This window comes from Diabrotica virgifera, chromosome 3 (genome assembly GCF_917563875.1).
Source record: "Diabrotica virgifera virgifera chromosome 3, PGI_DIABVI_V3a".
NCBI lineage: Eukaryota > Metazoa > Arthropoda > Insecta > Coleoptera > Chrysomelidae > Diabrotica > Diabrotica virgifera.
Genome location: NC_065445.1, coordinates 198,447,785 through 198,465,396, shown reverse-complemented (window position 1 = coordinate 198,465,396; position 17,612 = coordinate 198,447,785). Strand labels below are relative to the sequence as shown.

At 33.1% G+C, this 17,612-nt stretch overlaps 1 protein-coding gene across 11 annotated transcripts in view; it reads left to right on the top strand.

Annotated features, from left to right (window-relative positions):
- The window catches only part of LOC114338004 (F-actin-monooxygenase MICAL3), a 688,439-nt gene that overhangs the window by 537,915 nt on the left and 132,912 nt on the right, over window positions 1-17,612 (top strand). The window lies entirely within an intron of this gene.

Below are 17,612 nucleotides of genomic sequence, written 5' to 3'. Positions count from 1 at the left end.
CGTTACAAGTAGTTAAATGATGCCGTTACAAGAGATGTAAGTTCATCGATAACATGTTTAAACGTCCAAATTAAGCTAATAGGATAGCTAGGTGAGGGACTGGGTAAGCGGACATGTTTCGTAGGTCAAAACACAGTGAATTGGAATGGATCTGTCTTCATCTGCCTTCAGGATCCATTCCAATTCACTGTGTTTTGACCTACGAAGCATGTCCGATTACCCAGTCCCTCACCTAGCTATCCTATTAGCATAATTTGGACGTTTAAACATGTTATCGATGAACTTACAAAGCATCCCTTGTAACGCCGACCTGAAGATGATCTGAATAGTGTAGAGATCGAAACCGGTCGTCGAAGTATTACTAAATGATCGTGAGTAAGTCTGTGTTTCTTTACTTCATTTTTGTCTTTGCTTTATATATTCTGCGTCTCTGTTGTTTCTTTCTTGATCATTTCCATCCTTAATGATTTTCTTAGTTCTATTTCTTTTTGGCACTCTGTGTCGAACCACTCCTTCCTCTTTTTAATCTCTTGTTTATTACATTCTTTTGCTGCTTTGCTCATTACTTGCTTTGTGATACCAAATTTTATTTACACATAAATAAATTTCATTTACTCATAGATAAATTCATTTATACCATTTTCTCGGTCAGTTTCGATTCAGATCAGTCTTCTTGCGAAGCCTCTTTGATAAGGGGTAGACCCCGATACACGGTGTCAGAGGATGGCAAGAGACTCGATTTGAATCAAAACGAAACCGTTTATTTTGTATTTACACTTTACTCAGTATACGAGTACAAAAATGATGACGATTCCGGCGTTTCGGATAGGCAAACTGAGATTCATCGTTGGAATATTTTCCAAAGCGTCGTCCGTTTGATATTTATATATCTGGCTTAATAGCCCGATCAAAGAACAATCTGACCCCCAAAAAAATAAAGGAATGATGAAAATTTGGGAATTATTATATAAGAAAAAGTTTACAATTCTACCCCCTCTCGAAGGAGTAAAATATACATTCAAAATAAGACCGGAATTGGATAAAATGACTAATTCTAAACAACTTTTGTTCTATAGAGTTTTTTCGCTAAGTCAATACTTTTCGAGTTATTTGCAAGTGAATATGTTCATTTTTAACAAAAAAAAAATGGAGCATTTTTCGGGAAAAATTCATTTCAACTTTTTTAAAGTGTTTAAAAAAAGGTTTTTGTTTTTAAAAAAAAACTTCTAACATTAAAAGTAAGTGAGTTACGCTCAAAATATTGTTGGTCCCTTTTATTTTTTGGTAAAAAAAAATCGCGAAAATCACCCCTGAATTAGCATCACAAATAAATTTTATCATTACCACTTGACAAGTTACTTTGCTTATGTATTATTTATATTATCTGTAAGTTTCATCGGTTCAAAGTGCTTATTTTTAAAAAAGCTGTAGTTAAAATGGCTTGAACGAGTTGCTAATAACAAGATAAGGCAAATTTTGAACAGCCATAGCATAACCAATTTTTGTCTAACAAGAAAACAAAAAATCAAAAATATTCAGAAAAGCAAAACAGAAATTTTATTACTCTTTGAGATTGTTGGTATTGCTAATAATTTTTAAGTTACTTCCATAAAAAATTCCATTTTTATTCAAAATAAAAAAAAATGTTTTATTTTAAACATAATTTTTTTCAAAAATGAGCACTTTGAACCAATGAAACTTATAGATAATATAAACAATACATAAGTAAAGTAACTTGTGAAGCGGTAACAACTAATATTATTTGGGAAGCTAATTAGGGGGTGATTTTCGCCATTTTTTAGCAAAAAATAAAAAAGACCAGCAATATGTTGAGCGTAACTCACTTACTTTTAATGTTGAGAAGTTAAAAAAGAAACAAAAATAAACTTTTTTTTAAACACTTTAAAAAAATTGTAATGAATTTTCCCCGAAAAGAGCTCCGTTTTTAGGAATTTGACGAAGAAGAACCTACGGTTCATTAGCTACAACTCTGCTTCTACTGGGTCTACAGACCTTATGCATACACCATTTTTTTTTTTTAGTTTTTTATGGGCTATATTTTTGCTAAGAATATTTTTTTCGCTAAAATACTTACTTTTTGAGTTATCTGCGAAAAACCGTCCAAAAACATGTTTTTTTGTTAAACATGAACATATTCACTCGCAAATAACTCGAAAATAATTAACTTAGTGAAAAAACTCTATAGAACAAAAGTTACTTAGAATTAGTCATTTTATACAATTTCGGACTACAATTTTGAACGTATATTTTTTCACCCCCGTGAAAATATTTTTCACCCCGTATTTCCCAATTTTTGTAAAATGGAGGGGATGTAGAATTGTAAACTATTCCCAAATTTTCATCCTTCCTTTATTTTTTTGGAGGTTTTCGTAAAATTTTGTGTTCCCTGATCGGGCTATAACAGCTTGCTTGAATCGTCATCGACATTCATGTTCATTCAATTCTAAATAAATTCATAAAGACATCCACAAATAACCAGAGGAGGTATTTTTGTGGTTATCTTTATGAATAATAAATATTAAAGCATTTTAAAATATCCATTTAAATGGTACGATCTATAAATAAAACTGCAGGTACTGGTCAAATGAAAATCCGCATTGAATGGTATAGGCACTTACACCAGATTTTTTTCGGAATCGATTAGAAAAGTCTTAGATGAACAGTGGCGCACCCAGGGGGGGTTTGGGGATTAAAACCCCTTCCAGGACATATACAAAATATAAAGAATAGTAGGAAAATGTAACTTGTCTTTCAGAAGCAATACAAAAAAATTTCGGTGCCCAAGCGAAGCTAGAAATAATCCCTTGACAAATAATCCCGGACAAAAAAATCCCCAGACAAAAAATTCCCGGACAAAAAAATCCCCGGACAAGTAATCACAGGACAAATAATCCCGGACAAATAATCCCCACAAATTTTTTTGGACAAAATATCCCCACAAAAAAATCCCGGACAAAATATCCCCAAGAAATATTTGCTGCCGAATAGTTCTCTAAAAATTTTCCCGTGAATGCAATCAAGTGAAATGTTTTTCAGCCTCAGTGCGTGAGAGCTATAGCAATCGCCATGAAACAGCTTTTCGGCACAAAAATAATGATTAGCGATTAAGATTTAGCATGAATTGTAATTTAAATTACCAAATTTCGATTCAATTCCATGTCGAAAACTTCAAATTTTACATGACAAACGATCGTGAGTTTTTTCAAAAATCACGGAAGATATGGGGAATGCGCTAAGGCTGTGGGAACCATGTTGTAATTATTCGCTTAAATCTTTTACTCACTCTGCTTTGAATTACTATGTTCAAAAAATTGCCTATTCGTGATGAAAACTGCTGGTCCTGAAAACGATAATATTGATTGTAATCCAAAAACCTGTTACTTATTGTAAATTTAACGTCAAACACATTTAGTTATTATCATCATTAATGGCGTTATAACTTTTCGATTGTCCTTGTGAGTGGTTTACTATTGCCTTTCATGTGTCGGTCTTGTGCCACTATTTCCCATTGTCTCACTCTCATTTTCTCCATATCTTCTCTGACTGCATCTTCACCTTTTTCTAGGCCGTCCTACAGACTTTCTCCCATCTGGCCTCTCCCCGAGCAGCTATGTCTGGTTTGATTTTTGGATAAATTTTTCGCATGGCATATTCTAAGGCCAGGTTAAACAACAACGGGGACAACGGATTTCCCTGTCAGAGTCCAGAATTTACACAGAAAGCATTTGATATTTCCCCACCTCTTCTAACTTGTGCAAAGAAGTTACTTACACACATTTGCGTTGCCACAGTTAGTTTCTTGGGTACGCCCAGCTCGACCATTGTATTCCATAGTTTAGGATGATTAATTGAATCATAAGCCTGTTTGAAATCTATAAAGATCTGATGCACGTCTTGATTATACTCCCATTCCTTTCAAGCATTTGTCTAATAGTAAATATTTGATCAACAATCGATCTTCCAGGCCTGAAATTACACTGGTAGTCACCAAGTATTTCTTCGGCGTATGGTAGTAATCTTTTTAGTAATATATAACGAAAAATATTTAGTCATCAGTTTCAATTCACTGCAAGCAACATTTCAGAAACCTGCTTCAAAAGCTTTCAAAAGCTATGTCAAAAACCTGTGTTCTGCGTTTTTATAACAAAGCTAAACATTCTTAATAGCGCAAATTTTTTCATGGATGCACACAGATAATAGGCAATGTTTTAAACTTAGTTATTTAAGGCAGAGTGAGCAAAAGATTTAAGCAAATAATTACAACATGATTCCCACAGCCTTAGCTCATTCACAATATCTTCCACGATTAAAACTCACACTCGTTGGTCATGTAAAATCTGAAGTTTTCGGCATGTAACTAGAATTAGAAATTTGGTAATCGAAATTACATTAATTCATGCTTAATCTTAATTACTAATCATTATTGTCGTACCGAAAATCGGTTTCATTTCCATTGCTATAACTTTTATGCACTGAGGCTGAAAAACATTCGAGTCGATTGCGTTCACGGGAAAACTTTTAGAGAACTATCCGGAAGCAAATATTTCATGGGGGTTTTTTGTGGGGATATTTTGTCGAAAAAAATTTGTGGGGATTATTTGTCCGGAATTTTTTGTGGGGATTTTTTGCCCGGGGATTTTGTTCTAGGGATTTTTTGTCCAGGGGATAATTTGTGGAGATACCCAAGCCAACCCCCTCTAGAGGAAAAGTCTGGGTGCGCTACTATAGATGAACATTCATTCCGAATGGATTTTTGTTTCTAAAAGGCAAGGTGGTAACATTGAACACCCCCTTTATTTTTTTCTTTCGGTGCTTTTTGTTTATACAGCCATATTAATTACAGAATAAAAATGATTTTCTAATTTCTGCATTACAATGGTCAATATTGGCCATTAAGATTACATGTTGCATCGGCAATAAAAACTGTATTAAAAGACTGTAAAGTATACGGGCGGTCCCATTTAAAAATACGCGTATCATCCGCAAGTGCGCATCCAAGGAGGGGGCCATGGCCCCCATCTTAATTATTGGCCCCCTCCGAGAATAAAAAAAATATGAATTTAAATATTTGCAGTTCAAATGTTTTTAGTTTCAAACACATTTGAACATTTTGTATATATGTACAAAACAGGGGATAAATATATCTTCTGGATTAGAATTCAACAAAAGCAGTAACGGAAACTTCAAGAATGACATAGGATGTTGTGTAAATCAAAATGTTGATAATTTTACAAAGTGCCAATGGTTAAAACGACCTTGGCAGCCATCAAAATCGTATCAGTTTCTACACTCTGTACACACAAAGAATAAAAAGAAATGAAGCGTTACTTGGGTCACCAAAACTTAGAATAAAGGAGTTGAGTTGATTGCTACTTTCGCACATTCAAAAAGGATTGTTTTGCAAGTATTACATTTTATTTTTCTAATGAAAAATATGGTCATAATAAAGGGGATGACAGCCCAAAGCTGTCACGAAACCTTTAACATCTTTCGCCAAACTAATGGGCAACGACGGAGCCATACAATCCCATGAAAAAACATCAGACCACAAGGTGTGCTTTCAGGTTGAGCTAGGTTTTCTGCAAAGTTATCGCAACCCGCAAAAGTCAATCATTAACCAGATAGATTCTCAAGAGGTCTAAACAGTTACAAGTAAATAGAGAAAGACTACAACCAATAGTTAGAGCCTATAGTGTTCTTAGATCTTAGACAGACAAAATATTCCTCTAAGAGGCCATCGTGTAGATAGCCTTCTACTTCTGGACGAAGATACTGGATCTAGCAATGAGGGGAATTTTCAAGGTTTAAAATCGCATCAGGAGATTAGACTCTTAAACAACACCTATCTAGAGCATCTTCCCGAGCAACATACATTAGTAGCACCAGTCAAAATGAATTCATAACATGTTGTAGTGAAGAAATAATTGAACAAATAATGAATCAAGTTCAACGTGCAAATTATTACTCTGTCATATTTGACGAAACGACCGACGTATCTCACGCTGACGTGAATCAGATTTCTCTAAATTTGAGATACATACACAAAAACAACATTCATGAAGATTTGTCAAAGTCAATTGACGCTTATGAGAACATAAAAATAATTAGTCTTGTAATGACACTAAAGTGCGCCTGACAGGAGAAGCGTAGGGAAAAATAGTATTAAACTTGTTGAAAGAACTGCACTTGGATCTAAAGACATGTTTAGGAATCGGTATTGACTTTAATAATACTTTAATAACGATAAGTTTTGAATGACTTTATAGCAATCAAAAGTTGTGAAAAGTGCCTTAAAACTCACCATTGTAACCCTAATTTTTAAAAATTACCCACAGACCCCCAGTACCCCTCCCAAAAAAAAGTTCATGGCCCCTCCCGAAAATCGGTCTTGGATCCGCCCTTGATTATCCGTATATCTCAGAAATTGTTTGTTTGGCAGCGTCGAAAATGTAAAATTTAAATCGCTGGTCCATACCATATTTTTCCATAAGTACTTTACGCGCGCACTGTATATTGGAAAATAATGAAAATCTTAGCTTTCTACACTGTCATCGTATTTATAATATTATCAATTAAAATATTTTACAAGCATTACACTATTAACACTATTACGTGCCTCTCACTAAATTTCATTTAACAATAAGGAAACTCTTTAATAGTAAAATTTTTAATAAAATAACATTAACGACAATCCATTGACTTCTTGGTAGCCTCCAGTCAGATTATTATTACTGTTTAAACAATACTTATCACTTTCAATACTAGATAATAACTATACAATAGTCTTTTGTTATTTTGCAATATTTATTTTTTTATCGATATAATATGTTCAAATATAGCTGTTTTTATTTGCATATAACCTTTTATCTCCTCCACGTCACTGATGCACAATCGGGTTCTTTTAAAAGTAGTTATTAGGCCAGTCCCTGAACATATTCAAAACTAATCTTCAAAAATAGTCTTCAAAATAATGACAAATTGGGTCTCGCATGTTTTGCCATTGAAAAAAATGGGCTGCCTTTTTGTCGATTGTTTATTTCCCTTATCGTAAGCATATTAAAGCAATACAGCGAATATACAGGATGTTTCATTGGGAAAGTAACATACGTTAACTGTAGAAAGAGGATACTTGGGAGGTCTCAAAAATACCATACTTAACGGGTCTTACTTCATTAATAACAAAGATACTGGATGTTTTATCTATTTTGCCATTTTCTTATTTCTTTCATAACTTTTTAACCACACTGTATATTTATTTTATATTTGGCACGCAAATATTCTTTAAGGTGTACAATAAATTAATGTATTTGCAATTGTAAAAAATTCAGGTCCGGATTAAAAAATATTGGAAAAATGTCCCGACCCAAAAACAACACCCTGTACATTAAATTTTTTTAAAATGGATTTTGCATTTTAAAACTGAATGGAAAACTAAATTTAGTGGTATACTTTGAATTTTCGGCAAAATGATTTTTTTGGTAAAATTTTGAATTTGAATTCTGAAATTATGCGAATTGCGAGAGCTCGAAGTAGAAAAAAAAATTGAAATACGACTTACAACTTGTTAAACACACTGTATATTTATTTTATATTTAACACCGAATATTATTTAAGGTGCCCAATCAATTAATTTATTTATAATTATAAAAAATCCAGGGCCCGATTAAAAAATAATTGGAAAAAGGTTCCGACCCAAAGAAACACCCTGTACATTAATTTTTTTTAAATGGATTTTGCATTTAAAAAAGGATGAAAAGCTAAATTTAGTGGTATTTGAATTTTCGGCAAAATGATTTTTCTGGTAAAATTTTGAATTTGAATTCTGAAATTATGTTTAACGTAACTATTTATATGGGAAATAAGCCACAATTAAATTGAAAAAAATATTTTTATTTAACCTTTCGACGCCCAAATCGGGTGTCGTTGTCAAAATACAAAGTGCTGAAATTATGTGAATGGCGAACGCTCCAAGAAAAAAATTAAAATGTGACTTAATTTTAATTAATACCATTATTTAATCTAAATTGGTAAAACATTTCAGTGTTTTTTATTATGGCGACAAATAATTTATAACAAATATTCACCTTTAATTAATGAATAAATAATAAAAAGTCCACAAAAAATACATAACTTTAATCAACGAGCTATCTTAATAGACAAGGCGAAAACGGCGGGTTCGAAGGGAAAAATATTCCCATGAGATTTTTTTGCATAATCACATTCGTGAGATATCCCAGAATAAGGTTGAAGAAGTCGCCCACGTGAAAAGTGGGCCAATTTTTTTTTAACAATTTTTTTTTAATCAAATTACAAGAATCAATATTATTGGCCCGAACAATTTTTTCTTTAATTTTTTGGACCATTCTGGACAAAAAAGGTCTCTTATAATTGTTCTCTAAAGTTGATCGTTTTCGACTTATAAGCCATTTAAAATTGAAAAAAACGAAAAATGGCGATTTTCAAGGCTTAATAACTCGGTTAAAAGTTATTATTATGAAGGTCAATATATGACTAAATCAAAGTTTAAAGTCCCCCCAACAAGATTCTGAAGAAATTTTTGTCATTATTTTATTACTAAGCTGTTATTTTTAAGTAACAATAATAAGCGCCATGCACGTGTGCGGCCGCTGTAAATTTTGAGTGCGAGAGAGAAGCCATTCCAGCAGTCCAATTGTGCATCTTACTCGCACTCACATTTACAGCGGCGTCAATATGATCTAACCGCTCTTTTTTATTAATTAAAAATAACAGCTTAGTAGTAAATAAATGACACAGATTTCTTCAGGATCATGTAGCGGCGACTTTAAACTTTGATTTAGTCACTTGCTGACTTTCATAATAATAATTTTTAACCGAATTATTAAGTCTTAAAAATGGCCATTTTCGCGTTTTTCAAATTTTAAATGGCTTTTAACTCGAAAAAGATCAACTTTAGAGAAAAATTATAAGAGAGCTTTTTTGTCCAGAATGGTCCAAAAAAACCTAAAAAAAATAGTCCGGGCCAAAAACATTGATTTTTGCAATCTGATTAAAAAAAAATTGTTAAAAAAAATTGGCCCACTTTTCACGTGGGCGACTTCTTGATCCATATTCTGGGATGACTCACGAATGTGATTATGCAAAAATATCTCATGGGAATATTTTTCCCAACGAACCCGCCGTTTCCGCCTTGTCTATAAAAATTAAAAAAAAAACAGAAAAAGTTAAAAAAAAAATATCAAAACTATAGTAATTGTTCAAAATGGCCACCACCTTGTTGAAGACAAAGTCTTGCTCTTTTTGTTATTTGTCTGACTGACTTCCTAATCTCGTCATGGATATTCTTAATTTCTTGGAAGGCGTCTCGAATCCGGTCAAGAAGTTCTTCCCTACTATTTATTTTCTCGTTATAAACTTTGGATTTTAGATATCCAAAAGTTATTTTTCCGTAATTTTTTCCTGTTTTTTTAATTTTTAAGATAGTTCGTTGATTAAAGTTATGTAATTTTTGTTGACTCTTTATTATTTATTCATTAATTAAAGGTCAATATTTGTTATGAATTATTTGCCGCCATAATAAAAAAAAATACTAAAATGTTAACATTTTAACAATTTAGATTAAATAATGGTATTAATTAAAATACAGTCATAAAGGTACATACAAAAAAGTCACATTTTAATTTTTTTACCTCGAGGTCTCGCAATTCATATAATTTCAGAATTCAAATTCCAAATTTTACCCGAAAAATCATTTTGCCGAAAATTCAAAGTATACCACTAAATTTAGTTTTTCATCCTCTTTTGAAATGCTAAATCCATTTAAAAAAAAATTAATGCACAGGGTGTTTTTTTGGGTCGGAACATTTTTCCAATATTTTTTCATCTGGCCCTGGATTTTTTATAATTGTAAATAAATTAAATGATTGGACACCTTGAAAAGAATATTCAGTGTTAAATATAAAATAAATATAAAGTGTGGTTAACAAGTTGTAAGTCTTATTTCATTTTTTTTTTCTGCTTCGAGCTTTCGCAATTCACATAATTTCAGAATTCAAATTCAAAATTTGACCAGAAAAATCTTTTTGCCGAAAATTCAAAGTATACCAATAAATTAAGTTTTTCATCTTCTTATCACATGCAAAATATATTTTAAAAAATTTAATGTACAGGGAGTTGTTTTTGGGTCGGAATATTTTTCCAATATTTTTTAATCCGGAACTGGATTTTTTACAATTTAGAATAAATATTTAATTATAATGTTTAATTATAATTAATGTTAATGGTAACAAGTTAAACCACCCCAGATTCACTGAAGACATCGTGATTATAGCGATCATATTCGAAGAACTGCAAATTATGATGGAGGAACTCACAGACAGCTCACAATACGTCGGCCTAAAAATGAATGAAAAAAACAAAAACAATGACAAACACGGACGATTCAGTATTCCTAGCTTCTAGTCAAGAAGATCTGCAAACACTACTTGATAGTGTCGTTGAGAGTTGTAGGGAGGCAGGTCTGGATCTGAACATACGGAAAACCAAAATACTCGTAATAAGTAAACAGCAGCATATAAAACCGTCTATATATGTAAATAATACCAAACTTGAGCAAGTTGATAAAATCGTTTACCTTGGACAGCAACTAAATTGTAACGCAGAAAGTCACGGCGAAATTAGATCTAGGATAGAGCAGACTAGAGGCGCTTTTAGAAGGATGTCCAAGGCGTTATGTAACAGAGACCTAAAATTGGCATTGAGGATCCGCCTACTTCGCTGCTACGTGTTCTCGGTCTTACTTTATGGTGTCGAGTCCTGGACTGTGAATAAAATCGATCTAAATCGCCTTGAGGCTTTCGAAATGTGGTGCTATAGAAGAATTTTAAAAGTTTCCTGGATGGAGAAGATTCGAAACTCCACAATACTAGAACGTCTCAGCAAGACTACTGAAATCATAAAAAGCATCAAGCAGAGAAAGCTTGAGTACTTCGGACATGTAATGAGAGATCCCAAATATAGGTTGCTACAAAATATGCAAGAAAAAATAGCAGGCAAACGCGGTCCAGGACGAAGAAGAACCTCATGGTTGAAGAACTTGCGAGATTGGTATGGTGTTGATACAAGCATGCTATTTAGGGTGGCAGTGAATAAAATTAGGATAGCTATGATGGTAACCAACGTTCTGAAAGGACATGGTACATGAAGAAGAAGAATGACAAACACATACGACCCCAGGCGTATAACTAAAAATGGTAATGAGATTGTTCATTACCATTAACAAGCCAAATATATCTACCCAGGCCAAATTCTGAAACTTGACAAAGAGAACCAAAATGCGAAAATCACTATGAGAGCAAGACTGGCATGAGGAAGATTTGGAAAACTTAGTTTGATACTTAAGAACCGCAAAATGCCCTAATAGTTGGAATGTATGTATGTCAAACCTCGACCCTAACCAAGGCAAACGTAGATAAACTAGCCACAACAGAAAGGGCATGGAAAGAGCAATGTTCGGTATTCGACTGTCAGATAAACAGAGGAACGATTGGGTAAGATCAAAAACAAAAGTCTAGGATATCACAACAAAAATTGCCAAACTCAAATGGAGTTTCGCAGGCCACACTGCTAGACAAAAAGACCAACGTTGGAACGCCACAATACAACCTTTGAAACCTTACAAAGGAAAACGACCAAGAAGAAGACCACAGATAAAATGAGTAGATGATATAAAAAGAATATCAGCAACAAACTGGAAGTATGTTGCTAAAGATAGATATCGATGGAAGGAGAGAGGCATATGTCCAAAAATGGACGATAGAAGGCTAAGAAGATGAAGAAGGACAAGTTTGGTACCAATCGTTGCAATAATGTGAACTTCTAACGTGATTAAGCTATGTTCAACGTCGAAAAGGTAATCACCCAATACACATAATATTTTCTGTAAGAATACGAAAATTCCGGAACAAGAAAGTCCAAAAAGGCCTTCTAAAGCACTGTGAGACGTTACTGTGAAGATGTCTAATATAATATTAGTACCAAAATTAGTAACCTATTGAGAATTGTAATTAAGAAAGCATACGTAAAAAAATATTGGGATTATTCTCCCTATTTGCCAAATCTGATCCCTTCTGACCTTCATCTATTCCTGAATCTTTAGAAATTTATAACTTAACAACATTGTGATGCAAATATGCAAGTGATAAAAGCTTCTTCTTCTTATACTTCTTGTAGATCTCTTAATTCCGACGTTAAAGTATTTTTGAGAGGTAGACTACCATCTATCTCTCCATCTTTTTGGTGGTCTTCCCGGTGGACGCTTGCCAGCAAGTTTTCCTTCTAGCGCACTTCTTGGTAGTCTGTGCTCCTCCATTCTTTTAACATGACTGAATCATTCTCTTCGTCTTTGCCTACTCCATCTTGCAAGCCACATTGTTCCCTGATCATGTTGTTTCGTATTCTATCCCTTCTTCTCTTCCCTGCTATTGCTCTTAGTGTCTTCATTTCGGCTGTTCTTAGCATGCTTTTGGTTTTATTGGTGTCTTCTCTTGATTCAATACCATAGGTCATAACAGGTCTGATGCAAGTTTGATAAATTCTAACTTTGCTGTCCATTCTCATATATGGGTTATTCCAGACCACATCTCTCAAACATCCGGACATGACTGCGGCCTTGTTTATTTGTTCTCTTAGGTTTCTGGCTGGGTCATGATAACAGGATAAATCTACACCTAGACATTTGAACTGGTTTAGTTGTCTATGGTTTTCCCCTCTTCCACGAGCTTGCATCTAATTGGGTCTTTCGCAATGGTAATGCATTTTGTTTTCTGCGTGGATATGTTCATGTTGAGTCGTCGACATGCTTGGTAGAATCGATAAAGTTGTCTTTGTAGGGCATCCTTATCTTCTGCAATCAGGGCTGCATCATCCGCATAGCACACTATAATGATTCTACTGTGACCGAGGCTGTATCCTAGTTGTAGCGATTCCACTGATAAAAGCTGTAAACAAATATATTGAAGACCTATCAAATTAACACTTATGGGACGGAACCTGCTCATTGAAGACATTTTGTACATACAAAGAGGCCCTATAAGACCCTATTAAGAAATATATGTAAGTTTTAAATAAAAACTCATTATTTTACTACTTGACCAACACAACTTTTAAAAATCTTCTTGTTAATTGTAAAATATATTTTTTTTATCATACTTTATTTAACAATCAGAATATTATACATTCTATAAGTTAAAGTGTTGACTTGGGAGCTGGGCCCCTCATTGGCGTGAAGGGATTCCTTCCGGTGAAGGAGTCCTAGGTTGTCTTCATGTTAGCTGGCCATAATCTCTTTAACCTTCTAGCAAATGTACATAAAAACTTTCTCAGGTCGCCACATTTATTGGAGAAATAAATCACGGTGTGGGGTTCAAGGCCTGGCCTATAAGTCATCGTCTGGCATCTTCATTTGAGGATTGTGGACCAGAACAAGAGTCAGATGGTCGGTGAATGTTTGGCCTGTCTGCAGAGAGCCGGTACCATCGGGTGTCGAGTGTAAATATACAGTTTTAAGGAACTGTATGTGTATTATTAATATGAGTCATTTTAACAGTTGATGAACATTATTTTTAACTGTAGTTTTATCAGTTTGGACGTGGGTTTAGTCGGTGTAAGAACGCGATCCGTTTCGAAATAGCTCGAGTGAATTTTTGTTTAGTAAATATTTTGGATTAGGTTAATTAATTACTTGATTAGTGACTACAATGCATCCTGAAGGTAATTAGTGTTTATTTTATCTTATTAACTTTAATTGAATGACATGCAAGCGCAACACAAATTATGGTAGTGATGAACCGGGAGAGATGAATATTAAAATGTAAGAAATAAATATATAACAAATCAGAAATAAATCGATACCTAGGAGTAGCGAGTAGGAAATAAAAAAAATACCGAATAAGCTCGACTTCTATAGTTTATAGGCAAGAAAGAAATTAAAAATAAAACAAAAATAAATGCGTTCATGTTTCAGTGCTTTAACTTTTTATTGCGAATCATTTATATCGATACTTATCCAACGACAAGATTTACCTACAAACGACAAAATGTATCCAAAATAATTACTTATAAGAGGAATAAAGGAAGGAATGGAGTACTAGATAAGGCCAACGCCAAACTACCACTAACAAGGAAAGAGGAAGATCTGCAGATTCAAGGGGGTAGGCGCAAAATATTGGTCCGATGCTATTTAAATGCATTCATTTTTTTCGAATCCTGCGAAAACTAATAAATATTTTTGAAAAATTTACATAATAATATACATAATATTAGTCCTGTCGCCAGGGGGGTACAACGGCCTCCTTAATTCAGATGGACTTACCCAAGTTTTTTGATGTATTTTGACCCGTAGAACACGAATTTTTTGGGTAACAGTTGATCCGGATGTCGATAAGATTGTTATAAACAAAGAACTTGAGGAATTTTGTAACAGCGATTTTTCGCGAAACAAAACATTTTTTTTGTATTTTTTGGGTGATTCTCAGCAAAAAATGGTCTTACAAGTTTTTTCGTAGGATCCATAGTTTTCGAGATAAACGCGGTTGAATTTTCAAAAAATCGAAAAATTGCAATTTTTGAACCCGAATAACTTTTGATTAAAAAATAAAATAGCAATTCTGCTTACTGCATTTGAAAGTTCAAGTCAAATTCTATCGGTTTTGATTATTTGCATTACTAAAAATTAAGTTTTTATTTGTTAAACAAAGTCATAAACACATAGTGTTTCCCGTGCCCAATGCATGCGTTTTAATGTACGTAATCTATGTAGAAATTCTGTATGCGCGCCTACTCGTTCGATTTCAAATGAGAAATGCATTGAAAACATCATTCAATCACTATATCAAGCTATAAACACATAGTGCTTAAATGATGTTTTCAATGCATGTCTCGTTTAAAAGCGAACGAGTAGGCGCGCATAGAGACAATTTCTACGTAGATTACGTACATTAAAACGCATGCATTGGGCACGAAAAACACTATGTGTTTATAGCTTTGTTTAACAATAAAAAATTAATTTTTAGCAATGAAAGTAATCAAAACCGATGGAATTTGACTTGAACTTTCAAATGCGGTAAGCAGAATTGCTATTTTATTTTTCAATCAAAAGTTATTCGGGTTCAAAAATTGCAATTTTTCGATTTTTTGAAAGTCCAACCGCGTTTATGTCGAAAACTATCCTACGAAAAAACTTGTAAAACCATTTTTTCCTTAGAATGACCCAAAAAATACAAAAAAATGTTTGTAAAACTTGGGTAAGTTTATCTGAATTAAGGAGGCCGTTGTACCCCCACTGGCGACAGGACTATATAGAGAAAGTCATAATTTGAGTAGGTTGTAAAATTAAAATATTTTGCCTTAATGCTTTAATCACCTACACAGAAGGATGTTTATTACTTTGGAAATTAAATATAAGGAAATTAATCTTCTCCATTTAACTCTTCACACAAATTCCATAGAACACTACTCAATGCAGCAAGAATTGAAATGAATTATTGAGCTCTTCACATTTTTCTGTTAGGCGATTTCTCAGTTGTTTTAAATTGTTGCATGTGCACTAGTGATGTTGATTATAGTTACTTTCGAATATTCATTACAAATCGTTACTTTTGTATAAAGTAATCATTTAAAGTATTCATTTCGTTGATTACTTTGATTACTTTTGTTACTTTTGTATTTGTGTACCGGTAATCATATCGAGAATCGCATTTCTCAGTACATATTTTGTATTAGTATTAGTAGGATACTTTGATTACTATGATTACTCTTGTATTTGAGTACCGGTAATCATATCAAAAATCGCATTTCTCAGTATTTCGTATAAGTATTAAATCCGATATAACGACCTTCACCGATCTATTTAATGGATAGAAATTAAATGGTATGTAATTGTTCTGTCATTGCTGCTCCACAATGTCAGTAATCTCGAGTAATCTGTTTGCATCAATTAAGTGCCAAAAACAAACCCTTGAAACTCTAGATGACGTACATTAGCAGTAACCCTGGTCACCCAGGTGCTTCGGAGGTCGGTTCTGATTGCAAATTCGTGTTCAGTGGCCCCAAATACCCCGAAATAAGAAAATCTGGCCCTTAATATACTGATTTTAACATGTTTATGCATTTTCGATGCGTTCTATACACTTTAAAATGTAATAATGCATTTCCACCTATTTTTTTATTGTCGACTTTTTTTCCAGACGTCATCCTAATCCTAAATACAATGCAAAAAGTTGCAAGTCTCTATATAGGTACCTACTATATTTAAAAATAGATTTATTCCTGTGTTTTTAGTGTTATGCCCTGGTCTAAAAAAAACAATGCCATACCTACATGTAAAATTAAAGTTGATGATCATAGTCTAGAAATATTATCATTTCTACATATTTTCCGGTCAATCTAAGCTATTTTTTTTCTGGGCCTGATAAGAATAGTGTGTATTTATTATTAAAATCTAATGTGTTGCATTTTTATTTTCAAAAGAACTAACATCTGTGAAATTCTCTGAATTATCTACCTCGACAAATCGTATAGACATCTGTTTCTGGGTGCATACTTTGTTAAATGATATACCTCCCTCTGTTTCAGCTACTTCTCAGCGCCCTGTAATCCTGTAAAACTCTTCATAGCCTTCGCCCTTCATAGATAAAATTTTAGTTAACTGTACTTATACCGAACACTCGTGGAATACCATTCCGACTCCGATATCAACCGAGTAGATACAATACTCAAAATCAAAATAGGTACTCGCTCTGATACGATTGGTACGAAGTAACGAAGTAATCAGAGTAATCAAAGTAATCAAAGTAACGATTTACCTCTCTGTATAGTAATCGTTACTTTCGGCATTCGTAAGTAACGAGTACTTTGTAACGAATAGTTACTTTTTCAACATCACTAATGTGCACGATCTTAAACCACTGATTTTTAGAAAAAGCGCAAAAATACGTTAAATAATATTTGAAGGGAGACATTATGCCAAAAACGTAAACACATGATGCTTCAAGTGATGAGAGAAGTAAAAATACGAAAGCAAGAAAACTGGATTGAAAAAAATATTATATGTTTTTAACAATTTTATTACAAACGTTTAGAATGAAAATTTCACTACCAAACATTTTAACAATAACTATTCAAAATAACTTGAAATTTTGAATAATTATTGTTAAATTTTTTGGTAGTGAAATGTTCATTCTAAATGTTTGTTAAATTGTTGAAAAAATATTTTTTTTCAATTTTCTTGCTTTTGTATTTATTTTTATTATAAACTAATCACTTTAAGCATCATGTGCTATACATTTTTGATAAAAATGGTGGATGTAATTAAAAAAAAATTAAGGGCTGATACTGGGGGTGAGAGGGTGCCTTTCCTGGCAAGCTTAAATATAGCATAATGTCTTCCCATTCAAATATTCCCCTATATTCAAATAACATGTAGTTTTATCTGAAAAGCACTGTATAATTCCTGACCATTTAGTTGATTTATAAGTGGCCTTTCTTTGCGATGTCGTGTAGGAAAAAGTTTGCTTTCTTCAACATATCTCAAAAACACCAATTTTTTTGGGATG